The sequence below is a fragment of the Mustela nigripes genome, chromosome 2 (assembly GCF_022355385.1).
Source record: "Mustela nigripes isolate SB6536 chromosome 2, MUSNIG.SB6536, whole genome shotgun sequence".
NCBI classification, from domain to species: domain Eukaryota; kingdom Metazoa; phylum Chordata; class Mammalia; order Carnivora; family Mustelidae; genus Mustela; species Mustela nigripes.
Window position 1 is genome coordinate 10,701,499 of NC_081558.1, and position 18,804 is coordinate 10,720,302.

The following is an 18,804-nucleotide window of genomic DNA, read 5'->3' on the forward strand; positions in this document are numbered from 1 at the left end:
TCTTATTCTTCTGTGCCTGAGATACTGTGTATGCTGAGCTGATAAGAGAACAAGATCCTCTTGAGAATCATGAAGCCCCATGACTAGTTAAAAAACAAACTAGTAGGTTAAAGTCTATATTATCAGGAAAACCATTTACGGTAATATAGTAGAAAGGAATGGCAGACAGAGAGTGAAAAACTGTGATCTCAAATTTCCTCTACAATAATATTATAAAAATGGCCTCAGTTGCCAAATGTAGTTTATTTCATCAAACTATGACAGTTCATCACCCTTGAAGCATGTATGAATCCCTAAACTGTTTCTGATTCGAGGTTGAACCAACTTCAGAAATTAAGAAAACAATAGGAAAAATTGTTGGCTATCAGAAGGAGCAGAGAGTTTAATAAAGCAGTTGAACTTCAGAAAAATCTGAAACTCTAGGATATAAATAGAGGGATTAAGTTCATCTTTCAGGATCTGATTAAAGAATCACAATTTCTGGCTGTTAAACATTAAGGCTGAAATCACAGGTATTTCTTTAAAAATGGTCCTTTAATGACTTCACCCTGAAAAGTACATTTAGAGCCTAGTTTATGTCTTTGTTCCTTAGGCTGTAGATGAAGGGGTTCAGCATGGGAGTGACCACTGTGTACATCACTGAGGCCACTGCACTTGTACGGGGACCCTGGGTCTGTGTAGCAGCAGAGCTAAGGTACACTCCTGGGCTCAAACAATAAAATAAAGAGACAACTGAGAGGTGAGATGCAAAGGTAGAAAATGCTTTGTACTTTCCTTCTGCTGTTGAGATCTGATATGTGGAGGAAACTATCTTAAAGTAAGAGTAAAGATTCCCAGCAAGAGGACCACCACCCAGCAGGATAGCTGCAAAATAAATCACCACATTATTCAGAAAGGAATCAGAACAGACAAGTTATATCATCTGATTGAGTTCACAGAAGAAATGGGGAATTTCCAAGACTGTGCAGAAAGACAGCTACAACACAATTAGGTTTTCTAACAAGAAATGAAGGATGCTTATGATCCAGGATACCAGGCAGCAGTCCACAGAGCTGGGGGTTCATGATGACCATGTAGTGCAGGGGGTGACGGATGGTCACGAAATGGTCATAGGCCATCACAATCAGGAGGAAGTTGTTCAAACCTACAAAAGATATGAAAACATTCATCTGCATGATGCAGACTTCATAAGTTATGACTTGGCTCTGACTCTGGATGTTCCACAGCATCTTGAGGGTGGAGGTGGAGGTGAAACAGATGCCTACAAAGGACAAGTTGACAAGGAAGAAGTACATGGGTTTGTGGAGGTGGGAGTCAGAGGTGATTGCTAGGATGATAAGCTGGTTCCCAAGTTTGGTGACCAGGTACACGGAGAGGAAAAGCTGAAGAGGAAGGGCTGCAAATCTGGTTCCTCTGAAGGTCCCAGAAGAAGAAATTCTGAAATTTGTGTATCGTTCTATAGTTCCATGTCATTGATATAACCAGCAAAATAGACAAAGAACATGACACAATCATGCATTATTAACCTGGCAGGTGAATTATTGTTTATTTTCTGCACTCAAGAAATTACCGTTTATATTTAGGTATGGAACATGATAAAAGCACTAAAATTAGGAACAGAAGGAACTATCTCAACATAAAGCCATTTATGAAAACCCACAACAAAGATGATACTCAATGGGAATACAGTCAACATTTTTCTTCTTTGATCAAGAACAAGACAAAGATGCTCAGTTTCAAAAGTTCAAATCAACATAAAACTGAAATTTCTACCCAGAGCAATTAAGGAAAAATAAATAAATGGCATCCAAAATGGAAAGGAAGAAATAAACTTGTGTGTGCAGACAGTATGATCTTATAAGTAGAGAATCCTAAAGTTGCCACAAAAACAGTAATAGAACTAATAAACTAATTAGCCAAGTCACTGGATACAAAGCCAACCCTCAAAAAATCAGTTGCATTTCTACATATGAACAGTGAACATCTGAAAAGGAAATAAAATAATTGCATTTACATGACATCCAAAAGATTGAGACTATCACCTCACACCAGTCAGAATTGCTAATACAAAAGATAAGTAGTAACAAGTGTTGGTAAAGATGTGGAGAAGAGGTAAGACTCGTGCACTGTTGGCGGGAATGCAAACAGGTTCAGCTACTGTGGAAAACTGTATGGAGATTCCTCAAAAAATTAAAAGTCAAACCCCCTCCTGGTCAAGTAATGCTGCTTCCCAAAGAAGACAAAAACACTAATTTGTAAATATATATACACCCAATGTTTATTGCAGCATTGTTTACAATAACTAAGATATGGAAACAGCCAAGGGTCGAGTGACAGATGAATGGATAAAGATGATTGGTTTGTAGGTATACATACAGCAGAATACAGCCATATTAAAGAATGAGATCTTGCTTTTAGAAACAACATGGATGGGTTCAGAGGTATATTAAGTGAAATAAATCAGACAAAGACAAATACCATATGATCTCGTTTATATGTGTAATCTAAAAAACAGAGCAAATGAACAGACAAATACAAAGAAAAAAACTGGTACTTACCAGAGGGTAGGCACTGAGGGAGAAGATATTTGTTATTAAGAGGTACAAATGAGATCTTGCCATTTGCAACAACATGGATGAATCTAGAGGATATAATCTTAAGTACTGTAAGATGCTTAGATTTGGAGCATGCATGGTCTCTAGTGACACATTCCCTATCTAATAGTCTAAAGTGTCTAGACATTGCTCAATGTCCCTGGGAGGAGAAAATTGCTCCCAATGGAGAATCAGCATTTTAACTCAATCTCAAAATATTTTTATATAATTGATATAATAGTAATTTAATGAGAAAGAATATGAAAAATCCTCAAAAGTGTGAATGACCCAGCCATACCCTGAAATATTATGCAATCACTGAAATAATGAATTATCATTATACTGGCAGACAAAACTGTAAGGTACTGCAGAGAGAAAAAGCTACCAAAAACAAAAACAAAAAAACTTTGTACAAGAGTTTAAGACTATTTACAATGAGCATAAGATTATATGCAAGAACTTGTATAAAAGTGGGAGTTGGGGGAAATTGGAAGGGGAGGTGAACCATGAGAGACTATGGACTCTGAAAAACAATCTGAGGGGTTTGAAGTGGCAGGGGGGTGGGAGGTTGGGGGAACCAGGTGGTGGGTATTAAAGAGGGCACAGATTGCATGGAACACTGGGTGTGGTGCAAAAATAATGAATACTGTTATGCTGAAAATAAATAAGAAATAAATTTATAAAAATCTTAAAACTCAAGAGGATAATAACCAATAAATAAATAAAATAAAAAGGGCACCTGGGTGGCTCAGTGTGTTAAGTCTCTGCCTTTGGCTCAGGTCATGATCTCAGGGTCCTGTAATCGAGTGCCATATCAGGCTCTCTGCTCAGCAGGGAGCCTGCTTCCTCCTCTCTCTCTTTATCTCTCTCTCTCTGCTTGCCTCTAGGCCTACTTGTGATCTCTCTCTGTTAAATGAATAAACAAAATCTTTAAAAAAAGTGTATGAACATTTGTGTGTGCATAATATAAAATGTAAGTTTTAAAAAGAAACTAACTGCTTATGGAACAAAGAATAGCAGTAGGAATGAGAATAGATTGGGTATGGAGCTATCTCAAATAACAGTCTGAAACACAAAGACAATATAAAATTAACTTTATAAGGGGCACCAAATAGTATTAATATAATGACATCAACATGGCTCACTAACTCAACAATTAAAGTTCTAAAGACTTGAAAACGATGGCGGGGAGGTGTCTGTCTCAATGGTACAGCATGTGGCTTTTGATTTTGAGGTTATGAATTTGAGTCCCATGAAGGGGTATAGATTACTTTTTAAAAATTTAGAAAAAAAAGGAATATAACAAAAAGTCTTTTAAAAAGTGGGGAGGATATGGTCCATTTATACAATGGAATATTACACAGCCATCAGAAAGGATGCATACCCAACATTTATATCAACATGGATGGGACTGGAGGAGATTATGCTGAGTGAAATAAGTCAAGCAGAGAGAGTCAATTATCATACGGTTTCACTTACTTGTGGAGCATAAGAATAAAACGGAGGACATTAGGAGAAGGAAAGGAAAAGTGAATTGGAGGAAATCAGAGGGGGTGATGAAGAATGAGGGACTGTGGACTCCAGGAAACAAACTGAGGGTTTTAGAGGGGAGAGGGGTGGGAGGGTGGGTGAGCCTGGTGATGTGTATTAAGGAGGGCATGTATTGCATGGAGCACTGGGTGTGGTGCATAAACAAGGAATCTTGGAACACTGAAAAATAAAATGAAATAAAATAAAGTAAAAATTTTTTAAAAAGTGGGGATGAAGAATTATCTAACATTATAATTTCATCTTATATAAAATGTATTAATTCATATTTGTTTAGGAAGAAAAAGTGAGCATTAGTCAAATGATAAAGAATACCTTTCAAATGAGGGCTGCAAATGATGTGACTTTGAGTGAAATAAGTCAAGCAGAGAGAGTCAATTATCATATGGTTTCACTTATTTGTGGAGCATAACAAATAGCATGGAGGACAGGGGGTGTTAGAGAGGAGAATGGAGTTGGGAGAAATTGGAAGGGGAGGTGAACCATGAGAGGCTATGGACTCTGAAAAACAATCTGAGGGGTTTGAAGTGGCGGGGGGGTGGGAGGTTGGGGTACCGGGTGGTGGGTATTATGAAGGGCACGGATTGCATGGAGCACTGGGTGTGGTGAAAAAATAATGAATACTGTTTTTCTGAAAATAAATAAATTAATTTATAAAAAAAGAAATAGATCTAATCACAAAAGGCTGAAAGAATAGGAAATAACAGAAGTGTGAACACATGTTGGAAATATGTATAAAATGTGATTTAATACTTCAAATGATGCCGAAGAACTTTCTACACTTAAACAAGCAAGAGGGAGGAGGAAAATATGACCTAATGATAGGTTTGAGCAAAGTATATTAACTTTCCTACTATCCTCTAATATACCTACACATACATAAAGGATCTAAAGGTCAAATGGCAAAGTTGGTGGGAAAACTCCAATTCTTATGTTTGAAAAAATGCAATCAAAAACAGGAATATAAACACTCCAACCCCACCAAAGAAAAGCAGAGAACTGTCACAGACAATTTGCAATATAGAAAGTAAACATCTAAGAAGCCCACAGATATAGCCATTCTCACCAGTAAGGAAATAATTGCAATGTCAAGCTATTTTAGTATATCCCCTCTCACCTATTAAATTAAAAAAATAATTGATTGGAATGGCCAGCATGAAAAAGGGCACTGTGAATTGTATGTCTCATGATCCATTGGTCTGTATCATTCATCAATATCTGGACACACTCAAATTATCCCTGGATCAAAATGAGTAAAAAGAATGCTGTCCCTTGAGCACATACCCTGTTTGTAGCTAATACCCTACATTTCTATTATCCTTAATTGCAAAGATTCTAGGACTGGTGTTCTACTTTGATGAGACCACTCTCTGAAACCCATCACCACTCTTCCATCAGCACTAGCTAATCCTCAACAATCCCCCCTACCTGGCTAATTTCAGTGTTTACTTTTTACAATTAAAAAATATATTAATAATTTATTCAAGCAGGTCTACGACAACAGTGATATGCCAGTGCTGGGCTAGGGTAGATTGCCTCAGGTGGCTTCAGGTAAATATTCTTACATCATCATCATCATTATTATTATTACCCTACACTAGTCCTTTCTTGCAGTACCTCCTGGGTTTCCAGACTTATCTGCATGAGGGTGCCTGTGTGGACATCCAAATTCCTCCCTCGATGGTTGATGATGGATATTAGGCTCTGTTTTCAAACAATGTAGCAGGAGTCTTCACCCAGACTTACAATTCCAGAAAAAGCCCATGTACCTCTCAGCCAAAGGTTGCACCTGCTGAAGGACAACAGCAGAAGAGATATTTACAGCTCCCTATCTGCTCCTTAGATATATTTCCCACCTGTTTCTCCAACCCCTGGTCACATCATCTCCCATAGGACATTGGTCTGCACAGATAGGAATTTCTTTCCTAGTTTCTTGTTGCCAAGACACCAGCTTACCAGTCAGGAGAATCTAGTTATTCCTCTTCCCTGAACTCACCTGCCTCCCACAGAGCTAACTTCCTAGCACCTTACCCCAACCCAGGGTTCAAGATTTCTCCAAATCTAAGACTGAAGGGTTTTCCTTTACTAGGATCCTTGGGTCTTGAGAATATTGACTCACGGTGTGGGTACAACACTGGTATCTCTAGTTGATTGCAATTCTCCCCTTCAAGAGATGATCTGTATTCCTTTGGCATAAAACCATGAGGACTACAGTTTTGCCTTCCATGACACTTTTGCCAAAACAGTTAAGAGTTCAATGCTTTAAGATAAATTAAGAGTTGTGACATCTTAATACAAAAAATATTGTATTAATTAAAAGATATATATCTATATATATAGAAAATGGTTAATATATACATTATATATATATATGAAAATGGTTAAGGGGCACCTGGATGGCTCAATTGGTCAATATATATAGATATCTATCTATATATAGATATCAATCTATAGATATAGATTGATAGATCTAGATCGATCTATATCTATAGATAGATTATAGATCAATAGAGCTAGATCAATCTATAGATATAGATCGATTTAGCTCTATCTTTCTATCTAGATATCTATCTAGATAGATATCTATATATATAAATATCTATATATAGATAGATATATCTATATATCTAGATCTATCTATCTATCTAGATACCTATCTAGATAGATATATCTTTCAAGATAGATATATCTATCTAGATAGGTATCTAGATAGATCTAGATATATAGATATGTCTATAGGTTCCCCAGCAAGCTGTGCAGTTAAAAATGGTTAAGGGGCACCTGGGTGACTCAATCGGTCAAGCCTAAGACCCTTGATGTAAGCTTAGGTCTTGATCTCAGGGTAGTGAGTTCAAGCCCCATATTGGGTTCTGAACTGGGCATGCAGCCTGCTTAAAAATAAAATAAAATAAGAAGTGAGTGAGAGAGGTCATTGGGATTGAGGAGCACACTTGCTGTGAAGATCACAGGGTAATGTAAGAAAGTGTTGAATCTCTAAATTGTACATGTGAACCTAATATTTCACTATATGTCAACTAACTTGAATTTTGTGTGTTTGTGTTGGGGGGGTGAAACAATTTACTTTAAAAAGTGTAAGGACAAAGTGAAGCAGAACTAACTTGAATTTAAATAAAAACTTAAAAAATAAGAGTATCCTGGGGTACCTGGATGGCTCAGTTAAGAGTCTTCCTTCAGCTCAGATCATGATCCCCAGGTCCTGGGATCACATCCTATGTCAGGGTCGGGGTCACAGTCCCTAATCAATGAGGAGCCTACTTCTCCCTCTCCATCTGCCCTTACCCCTTCCTGTGTTCTCTTGCACTCTCTGTCAAATAAATAAAATCTTTGAAAAAATGAGTATACTTAATGAATACTGAGAAATTTATAGAATTGTTGAAGCATTATATTATATCCCTGAAATGAATAAAACACTTTATGTTAATTACTGTTAAATCAAAAATGTTTTAAGGCAAAATAAAAATAAATAAGAAGACAAAAGAGAAAAAAAAAAAGATTAGCTATGATTGTCCACAGGGGACTAAGGTAATCACAGTGGACTTTCAAATGTTGATGAGGAAGACAAAAATGTTGGTGTTGGAGAGACTTTCAAAATGCTGCCATGTTGGGTCTGAAGATGGAGGAAGAGCCAGGAGCCCAGGAATGCAGGCAGCCAGCAAGAAGACTGGAATTGGAAAGGACATAGATTCTCCCTTGAGCCTCTGGAAGGAGCTCAACCCTGCAGACATCTTGCTATTAGCCCAATGAGACTTCTTCCAAGCTTCTGCCTCCATAACTGTAAGAGCACATATGGGTTTGTTTTAAGCAACTAGTCTGGGGATATTTTCCAGCAGCAGGAAGAACCTCATATGGACATAGTCAAATTATTTGAGGATATTAAATTTAATATTTCCAATTCATTTGTAGCTTTCCTTCGATGAGGGCAATTTACATTTAAAGAAGCCACATTAATTAGAAAAAAAGTAAATCAATTTGGAGACATTCTGTCCCATCAGCTGGTATAGTGAATTTCTTGCAGCATAAATGTGAGTGTGGTCTGACTCTGAGGCCTTTGAGGCAGTGACATAGGAAAGGAACTTATCACTATAATTAAGGTCATTCATTATAATTTACATCTTTGTATTTCTGCATCTTTCATTTCACACGCATTAAGCTCTCAAGTTCCCTTTCAATAAAAAAGATGAGATTGTAAATGCATCTGTGTGCACAAATGTGAGTGAGCTTATTTGAAAGAAAATGTGTGCAAACACACACATATCTAAGACACAACCAGGTACCCTCAAATGTTTAATTGAGATAAAATAGGAAGTTCCATATATTTTATTCATTCCCCACGATGTCCATATGAAGTTATGGTCAGAATCCCACATAGCTTCAGAAATAGAGAAAATGGTGCTCAGGATGGTTAAATTTTAATAATCACCTAAAAAAAGTAAGAAAATTTTATGTATACTCTAAAATTACACACAAATAAAAACTTGCACTACATGTTTTCCATGTTCGTGTAGCTCCTTTAATTCACTAAAGCATGTCCTTTACATATGCAGGTTATTGTGTGTAATTTTACTCCAAAGATTAATTCAGTAGAACAAATATAATGGTGCATGGCTATGGGTAGGATCTAGACCACAGGTAGCTGATTCTCATTCATATTTTTAATTTGCTATCCCTTAGTATTTATGATAAATATTAGGAAAAGGAAGTTATTTCATGTACCAATAAAAGAGTCATACTAACAGTTAGCACTGGACGTTTTCAAATAGAAACAGGATTATAATTCTAAATTATAAAACATAGGACACACTAAGAAATTCTTCACCTCAATGAATAAACCCACTCAATTGCTGGTACCAGACATCTATATTTCAATAAATAGAGGCGCAATACAAAAAAGTATTTTGGATCATAATAAAATGCATGGTTTAGAAAGCTGCACCCTTGTAGTTTTTAATTTTTTTATTTCTTTAATGCCAGTATAATTAACATACAGTGTTATATTAATTTCAATTGTATAACATAGATTCAGCAAATCTATACATTACTCAGGGCTCACCAAAATAAGTGTACTCTTAATTCCCATGACCTATTTCACCCATTCTCCCTCCTCCCCTCTGGTAAACACCATCTCCTTCCTCATAGTGAAGAAACTGTTTTTTTTTTTTTAACCTCCTTTTTTTTTGTTTGTTTGTGTATTTTTTTCTTAAATTCCACATGAGTGAAATCATTAGGTATTTGTCTTTCTCTGGCTGACTGATTTCACTTAATATTATACCCTCTTAATCCATCAATATTGCAAAAGCCTACATCAAAGTGAAAAGCTTCTCCACAACAAAAGAAAATCAACAAAACAAAAAGACTACATACTTGGTAGGGGGGACAAGATGGTGGGGAAGTAGGAGGAGGTGCCTTTTCAACTTGTACCCCAAAGTGAGCTGATTACCTACCAAAGAACTCCAATCACCCACGAAATCAGCCTGAGATCAGAATTATACACATCTGGATCTCTAAAGGGGGAAAAGACGCCAGTGGGCAGGTAAAGCTGAGTGGGAATGGCAGACTGATATCTAAAGATAAACAAAACGGGGAGGGAGCCACCAGAAGGGACCAGTTGGAAAGTAATACCCCAATAGGAGCAGCATTAACTTGGAGACTGGTTGAAAGCACTCCAAAAGAGCAAAGGATCGCGGGGGGGGGGGGGGAAATTGTGGGTATCAGGACAGCTAGGAACAGGGACTTAAGTCCCCAATCCCAGGACAGCCTCCCCTGTCACTGAGGCAGAGAGAGTGCGGTGGAGAAAGGAGCTCTTGGTCCCTAAGCCGCCAGTGCACCAAGAATGCGTGGGGTCCATTTCCTGTGAGGGGATGGGAGCCATGCCGGGCGTCAGAATGTGGGAGCCCTGCTATAGAGCCTGAGATACTCCCCTGAGAGAGGTATAAAGGCCCAACCAGTGCCCTTTGATACATGCCATTGTTTCAGAGCCTGCACCAAACTCTGCCCCCAGAGAGGTGCGTGAAGGCCCAGCCTGGTGCTCCCTCGGACCTACACCCCATTCTCAGAGCCTGAGACCCATGTGTGAACCTCAACCTCCCCTGAAATTGGTGCATGCAGGCCAGGCACTCTTAGACCCAGAAAACCAGGCACTCCCAGCCCAGGCCAGCGGAAAAATCTCAGTGCATGATTGCTGCTTGGAACCTCTCTGGCAGTCTGGATCTGCCCAGACAGCTGCCACTGCCTTGGCTTTGGGTACAAGCAAAAGATCCTAAGTCCACAGGGACTGCGACTTGGAACCTTCTCTGCCAGCAGCCAAGGGGGAACTTATTTAGGCTCTGCAGCCAGACTGAGGCTTCTCTATGAGAGGGAGATGAGGGTGTGGTTTGTTTTCCTCTAAAACTACAAAAACCATCAAAAGTTTTCAAAGTGAGAGGAAAAAAAAAAGTGAACAAACATAAAAACCACCAGAGAACAAAAGCCTTAAAAAAAAAAAAAAACAGTTTTTTTCAGAGCCCATCCCCTTGAGAGGGGCAGGAGGACTTAAGTCAGGGAACATCATTGACTGACAACCATGTGGAAGGCCCCTCCCCCAGAAAAGAAACCAAGAAAGAAAAAAACAAAAAGAGGGGAAAAAAAAGGACTACGAGAGAACAACCACTACTTCATAGGAAAACTTTTATTTTTCATTCATTCTCACTATTCTGGTTCATTTTTTTTTTATATATATATAGGTATTTTTTTAACCTAATAACCATCACAGTGAGCTGTCCAGTACATCAAATTCCATAGTAACCTTCTAACCTGAACTTTTTGATACATACACCAGTTTTTCTTTTGCATTTCTATTTTTTAAATTCCTTCTTTTTTTTAAATTTTAATTTAGTTTAGTCTAGTTTATTCCTTTTTATTTTTATTTTCTAATATTCATATAGAGTAAAACTTCAAAGTAATACCCTTTCCCCAATCAATACTAGCCCTCTAGGTAAAGCAATTTTTAATCCCCCTTTATCTTAGGAAAGGTGAGTCCTTTAACAAAGGTATCAAGATACTACCAGGAAGAATCAAAACAACCTTCCTCAAACACACTGAGAATTTAAAACCACTCTCCCATCTTTTTCTTGCACAAGTGTTTCTGTGTTTTTGTGTTTGTCCTGATAGTATATAAATCTTACACTTGGGGTTCTTTTTGATGAGGTTCTTCTTTTATTTGCATATATATTTTTTCTATTGTCATATAAGTTTATCAGTCTTTTTGTTTGTCTGTTTTTGTTTGTCTACTTCATACATCTTACCTTGGGGCCAATCTGGGCTGAACCTTCTCTTTCATCTTCCCTTTCATTCCTGTCTATCTCTCTCTTTTTTTTCCTTTTTCTTTTTTTTTTTCTTTTGTCTCTCGTTTGGGTGGGTAATCCTGATTGCTCAGAAGTGTTCCAGGGTGCACATTGACTGCACCACGGTTAATACATCCAGCTACATCTGTTCAGTCATCTCCCACCAAAATGACTAGGAGGAGGAATGCTCAACAGAAGAAAAATGCAGGAGATGGACCTTCTGAAACAATAGCTAGGTTGGAGAAAGCCATGGATGACCAAACAGAATTGATTAGGGCTGAGCTGAAAGCGACCAGACAGAATGTTCAAAATGTTAGGGTGGAGCTTCAAGGTACCAGGGAGGAGGTTCACAATGCTCTCAATGAGTTCCAATCTAATCTAAACTCTCTCAAAGCTAGGGTAACTGAGACAGAAGATAGAATTAGTGATCTGGAGGACAAAGAGATAGAGAGAAAAGATCAGGAGGAAGCCTGGAACAAACAGTGTAGAAGCCACGAATACAGAATCAGGGAAATAAATGATGCCATGAAACGTGCCAACGTCAGAATTATTGGAATCCCTGAAGGGGAGGAGAAAGAAAGAAGTCTAGAAGATAGAGTGGAACAAGTCCTTTATGAAAAATTTTCCAATCTCGTGAATGGAACCAGTGTTCATGTACTAGAGGCTGAACGGTCTCCACCCAAGATTATACCTTTCAAAAAAACATCACGACATCTGATAGTCAAATTGAAGAATTATAATTGTTGTTATAATCTCTTGAAAGCCGCTAGGGCAAAGAGGCTCCTTATGTACAGAGGAAAGCCCATCAGAATAACATCAGTCCACAGAGACCTGGCAAGCCGGAAAAGGCTGGCAAGATATATTCAGGGCACTAAATGAGAAGAACATGCAGCCAAGAATACTTTATCCAGGAAGACTGACATTCAAAATGGATGGAGAGATAAAGAGTTTTCAAGACCAACAAGGCTTAAAAGACTATGCAACCACCAAGCCAACACTGCAGGAAATATTAAGGGGTTGTTCTATAAAAGAGGAAAAGCCTAAGAATAGCATTGAACAGAAATATAGAGAAAATCTACAAAGAAAGAAAGACTTCAAAGGTAACACGATGTCAATAAAAATGTATCTATCAATAATCACTCTCAATGGGAATGGCCTAAATGTGCCCATAAAACAGCACAGGGTTGCAAATTCGATAAAAAGACAAGACCCATCAATATGTTGTCTACAAGAGACCCATTTTGAACCTAAAGATACACCCATACTGAAAGTGAAGGGGTGGAGAAGCATTTTTCATGCCAATGGGCCTCAAAAGAAGGCTGGGTAGCGATTCTCATATCAGATAAATTAGATGTTAAATTAAAGACTGTAGTCAGAAATACAGAAGGACACTACATAATTCTTAAATGGACTATCCAGCTAAATGATCTAAACAACTGTAAATAGCTATGCCCCCAATATAGGAGCAGCCAATTACATAAGAAAAATGTTAATCAAGATAAAGAGTCATATTGATATGAATACACTAATTGTAGGGGATCTTAACACGCCTCTCTCAGAAATAGACAGATCATCAAAGCAGAAAATCAATAAAGAAACAAGAGCATTGAATGACGCATTGGACCAGATGGACCTCATAGATATAGACAGAACATTCCACCCTAAAACAACAGAATACACATTCTTCTCAAGTGCACATGGAACCTTCTCAAGAATAGACCACATACTGGGTCACAAATCAGGACTCAACCGATGCCAAAAGACTGAGATTATTGACTGCATATTCTCAGATCACAATGCTTTGAAACTGGAGCTCAATCACAAGGAAAAGTTCAGAAGGAACTCAAACACCTGGAAGCTAAAGGCCACCATGCTTAAGAATGCTTGGATCAACCAGGAGATCAAAGAAGAACTGAAACAATTCATGGAAACCAATGAGAATGATGACACTTCTGTCCAAAACCTATGGGATACAGCAAAGGCGGTCCTAAGGGGGAAATACAAGGCCATCCTAGCCTCCCTCAAAAAAAATAGAAAAATCCAGAACACAGCAGCTGTCTCTACACCTAAAAGAACTGGAGAATCAACAACAAATCAAACCAACTCCACACATAAGAGAGGAAATCATCAAAATTAAAGCTGAGATCAATGAGGTAGAAACCAAAGATACAGTAGAATGTACCAATGAAACAAGAAGTTGGTTTTTTGAAAGAATCAATAAGATCAATAAACCATTGGCCACACTAATCCAAAAGAAAAGAGAGAAAGCCCAAATTCATAAAATTATGAATGAAAAGGGAGAGATCACAACGAACACCAAGGAAGTAGAAACAATAATCAGAAGTTATTATCGACAGTTATATGCCAATAAGATTAGCAACCTAGATGAAATGGATGCATTCCTGGAAAAATATAAACTACCAAACATGAACAAGGAAGTAATCGATAACCTGAATAGACCGATATCTAATAACGAGATTGAAGCAGTGATCAGAAACCTCCAAAAAAAAGAAGAGCCCAGGACTGAACGGATTCCCTGGGGAATCCTACCAAACCTTCAAAGAAGAAATAACACCTATTCTCCTGAAGCTGTTTCAAAAAATTGAAGCAGAAGGAAAACTTCCTGACTCTTTCTACGAAGCCAGAATTATTCCCAAACCAGGCAAAGACCCTACCAAAAAGGAGAATTTTAGACCAATATCACTGATGAATATGGATGCTAAGATTCTCAACAAGATCCTAGCAAACAGGATCCAACGGCACATTAAAAAGCTTATCCTCCAAGATAAGGTGGGATTCATCCCTGGGCTACAAGGATGGTTCAACATTTGCAAATAAATCAATATGATACAACAATTTAATATGAGAAGAGAGAATAACCAAATGGTCCTCTCAATTGATGCAGAAAAAGTATTTGACAAAATCCAGCAGCAGTCCCTGATTAAAACGCTTCAAAGTATAGGGATACAGGGAACATTCCTGAACCTCATCAAATCTATCTATGAAAGACGCACAGCAAATATCCTCAATGGGAAAAAGCTTGAAGCCTTCCCGTTGAGATCAGGAACACGACAAGGATGCCCACTTTCACCACTCTTGTTCAACAGAGTATTAGAAGTGCTAGCAACAGGAATCAGACAACAAAGAGAAATAAAAGGCATCCAAATTGGTAATGAAGAAGCCAAACTCTCTCTCTTTGCAGATGACATGATTCTTTATATGGAAAACCCAAAAGACTCCAGCCCCAAACTACTGGAACTCATACAGCAATTCAGGAACGTGGCAGGATACAAAGTCAATGTACAGAAATCAGTGGCTTTCTTATACACTAACAATGAAAATACAGAAAGGGAAATTAGGGAATCAATTCCATTTACTATAGCACCAAGTACCATTAGATACCTGGGAAGAAACCTAACCAAAGAGGTAAAGGATCTGTATTTGAGGAACTACAGAACACTCATGAAAGAAATTGAAGAAGACACAAAAAGATGGAATACCATTCCATGCTCTTGGATCGGAAGATTAAACATTGTTAAAATGTCTATACTGCCTAGAGCAATCTATACTTTTCATGCCATTCCGATCTAAATTCCACTGGTATTCTTCAAAGAGCTAGAGCAAATAATCCTTAAATTGTATGGAATCAGAGAGACCCTGAATTGCTATGAAATTTTGAAAAACAAAAATAAAGCTGGGGGCATCATGTTAACTGATTTCAAGCTTTATTACAAAGCTGTGATCACCAAGACAGCATGGTCCTGGCATCAAAACAGACACATAGACCAGAGGAACAGAGTAGAGAGCCCAAATATGGATCCTCAACTGTATGGTCAAATAATCTTCGACAAAACAGGAAAAAATATAGAGTGGAAAAAGAAAGTCTCTTCAATAAATGGTGCTGGGAAAACTGGACAGCTATATGTAGAAGAATGAAACTCGACCATTCTCTTACACGGTACACAAAGATAAACTCAAAATAGATAAAAGACCTCAACGTGAGACAGGAATCCATCAGAATCCTAGAGGAAAACATAGGCATTAATCTCTTTGATATCAGCCACAGCAACTTCTTTCAAGATATGTCTCCAAAAGGGAAAATAAACTTTTGGGACTTCATCAAAATCAAAAACTTCTGCACAGCAAAGGAAACAGTCAAAAAAACAAAGAGACAACCCATGGAATGGGAGAAGATATTTGCAAATGACAGTACAGACAAAAGGTTGATATCCAGGATCTATAATGAACTTCTCAAACTCAACACACACGAAAGAGGCAAACATATCAAAAAATGGGCAGAAGATATGAACAGACACTTCTCCAATCAAGACATACAAATGGCTATCAGACACATGAAAAAATGTTCATCATCATTAGCCCTCAGGGAGATTCAAATTAAAACCACATTGAGATATCACTTCACACCAGTTAGAATGGACAAAATTAACAAAACAGGAAACAACATTTGTTGGAGGGGTTGTGGAGAAAGTGGAGCCCTCTTACACTGTTGGTGGGAATGCAAGTTGGTGCAGCCTCTTTGGAGAACAGTGTGAAGATTCCTCAAGAAATTAAAAATAGAGCTTCCCTATGGCCCTGCAATTGCACTCCTGGGTATTTACCCCAAGGATAGAGATATCGTGAAAAGAAGGGCCATATGTACCGCAGTGTTTATAGCAGCAATGGCATGTTCGCCAAACTATGGAAAGAACCAAGATGCCCTTCAACGGAGAAATGAATAAGGAAGATGTGGTCCATATACACTCTGGAGTATTATGCCTCCATTAGAAAGGATGAATACCCAAGTTTTGTAGCAACATGGACGGGACTGGAAGAGATTATGCTGAGTGAAATAAGTCAAGCAGAGAGAGTCAATTATCATATGGTTTCACTTATTTGTGGAGCATAACAAATATCATGGAGGACAAGGGGTGTTAGGAGGAGGGACTTGGGGTAAATTGGAAGCAGAGGTGAATCATGAGAGACTACGGACTCTGAAAAACAATCTGAGGAGTTTGAAGTGGCGGGGGGGTGGGAGGTTGGGGTACCAGGTGGTGGGTATTAGAGAGGGCACGATTGCATGGAGCACTCGGTGTGGTGAAAAATAATGAATACTGTTTTTCTGAAAATAAATTTATTTAAAAAATTAAAAAAAAATAAAATAAAATAAAGAAGTTATTATCAACAGTTATATGCCAATAAGCTTAGCAACCTTGATGAAATGGATGCATTCCTGGAAAACTATAAACTCCCAAAATTGAACCAGGAAGAAATCGACAACCTTGATAGACTGATATCTAGTAATCAGATTGAAGCAGTGATCAAAAACCTCCCAAAAAACAAGAGCCCAGGACCTGACGGATTCCCTGGGGAATTCTACCAAACCTTCAAAGAAGAAATAACACCTATTTTCCTGAAGCTGTTTAAAAAAATTGAAGCAGAAGGAAAACTTCCTGACTCTTTCTATGAAGCCAGCATTACCCTGATGCCCAATCCAGTCAAAGACACTACCAAGAAGGGGAATTTCAGACCAATATCACTGATGAATATGGATGCTAAGATTCTCAACAAGATCCTAGCCAACAGGATCCAACAGCACATTAAAAAGATTATCCACCATGATCAGGTGGGATTCATCCCTGGGCTACAAGGATGGTTCAACATTCACAAATCAATCAATGTGTTAGAAAAAATTAATAAGAGAAGAGAGAAGAGCCACATGGTCTTCTCAATTGATGCAGAAAAAGCATTTGACAAAATCCAGCAGCAGTTCCTGATTAAAACCGTTCAAAGTATACGGATAGAGCGAACACTCCTGAACTCCCTCAAATCTATCTATGAAAGACCCACAGCAAATATCATCCTCAATGGGAAAAAGCTTGCAGCCTTCCCCTTGAGATCAGGAACAAGACAAGGATGCCCACTTTCACCACTCTTGTTCAACATAGTATTAGAAGTCCTAGCAACAGCAATCAGACAACAAAGAGAAATAAAAGGCATACAAATTGGCAAGGAAGTAGTCAATCTCTCTCTCTTCGCAGATGACATGATTCTTTATATGGAAAACCCAAAAGACTCCACCCCGAAATTCCTAGAACTCATTGAAGAAGACACAACAAGATGGAAGACCATTCCATGCTCTTGGATCGGAAGGATAAACATTGTTAAAATGTCTATACTGCCTAGAGCAATCTATACCTCTTATTTATTTATTTATTTATTTTCATTTATTTATTTTCAGCATAACAGTATCATTATTTTTTCACCACAACCTGTGCTCCATGCAATCCGTGCTCTCTGTAATACCCACCACCTGGTATCTGAACTCCCACCCCCTCGCCACTTCAAACCCGTCAGATTGTTTTTCAGAGTCCATAGTCTCTTATGATTCACATCCCCTTCCAATTTACCCCAACCCCCTTCTCTCTAACTCCCCATGTCCTCCATTCTTTTTGTTATGCTCCACAAATAAGTGAAACCATATGATAATTGACTCTCTTTGCTTGACTTATTTCACTCAGCATAATCACTTCCAGTCCCATCCATTTTCCTACAAAAGTTGGGTATTCATCGTTTCTGATGGAGGCATAATACTCCATAGTGTTTATGGGCCACATCTTCCTTATCCATTCATCCGTTGAAGGGCATCTTGGTTCTTTCCATAGTTTGGCGACCATGGGCATTGCTGCTATAAACATTGGGGTACAGATGGCCCTTCTTTCACTCCATTCGTATCTTTGGGGTAAATACCCAGGAGTGCAATGGCAGGGTCATAAGGAAGTTCTATTTTTAATTTCTTGAGGAATCTCCACACTGTTCTCTAAAGAGGCTGCACCAAGTTGCATTCCCACCATCAGTGTAAGAGGGTCCCCCTTTCTCTACATCCTCTCCAACACATGTTGTTTCCTGTCTTGCTAATTTTGGCCATTCTAACTGGTCAAGGTGATATCTCAATCTATACTTTTAATGCCATTCCGATAAAAATTCCACCAGTATTCTTCAAAGAGCTGGAGCAAATAATCCAAAAATTTGTATGGAATCAGAAGACACCCCGGATCGTTAAGAAATGTTGAAAAACTAAAATAAAATGGTGGGCATCACGTTACCTGATTTCAAGCTTTATTACAAAGCTGTGATTGCCAGCACAGCATGGTACTAGTATAAAAACAGACACATAGTCTACTGGAACAAAATAGAGAAACCAGATATGGACCTTCAACTCTATGGTCAATTAATCTTTGACAAACAGTAGAAAATATACAGTGGAAAAAAGACAGTCTCTCAATAAATGGTGCTGGGAAAACTGGACAGATTTATGTAGAAGA

At 38.2% G+C, this 18,804-nt stretch overlaps 1 pseudogene; it reads right to left on the bottom strand.

Moving 5' to 3' along the window:
• Positions 1–568: 568 nt before the first annotated feature.
• LOC132010376 (olfactory receptor-like protein OLF4) lies at positions 569–1,468 on the bottom strand (annotated as a pseudogene).
• Positions 1,469–18,804: the final 17,336 nt, after the last annotated feature.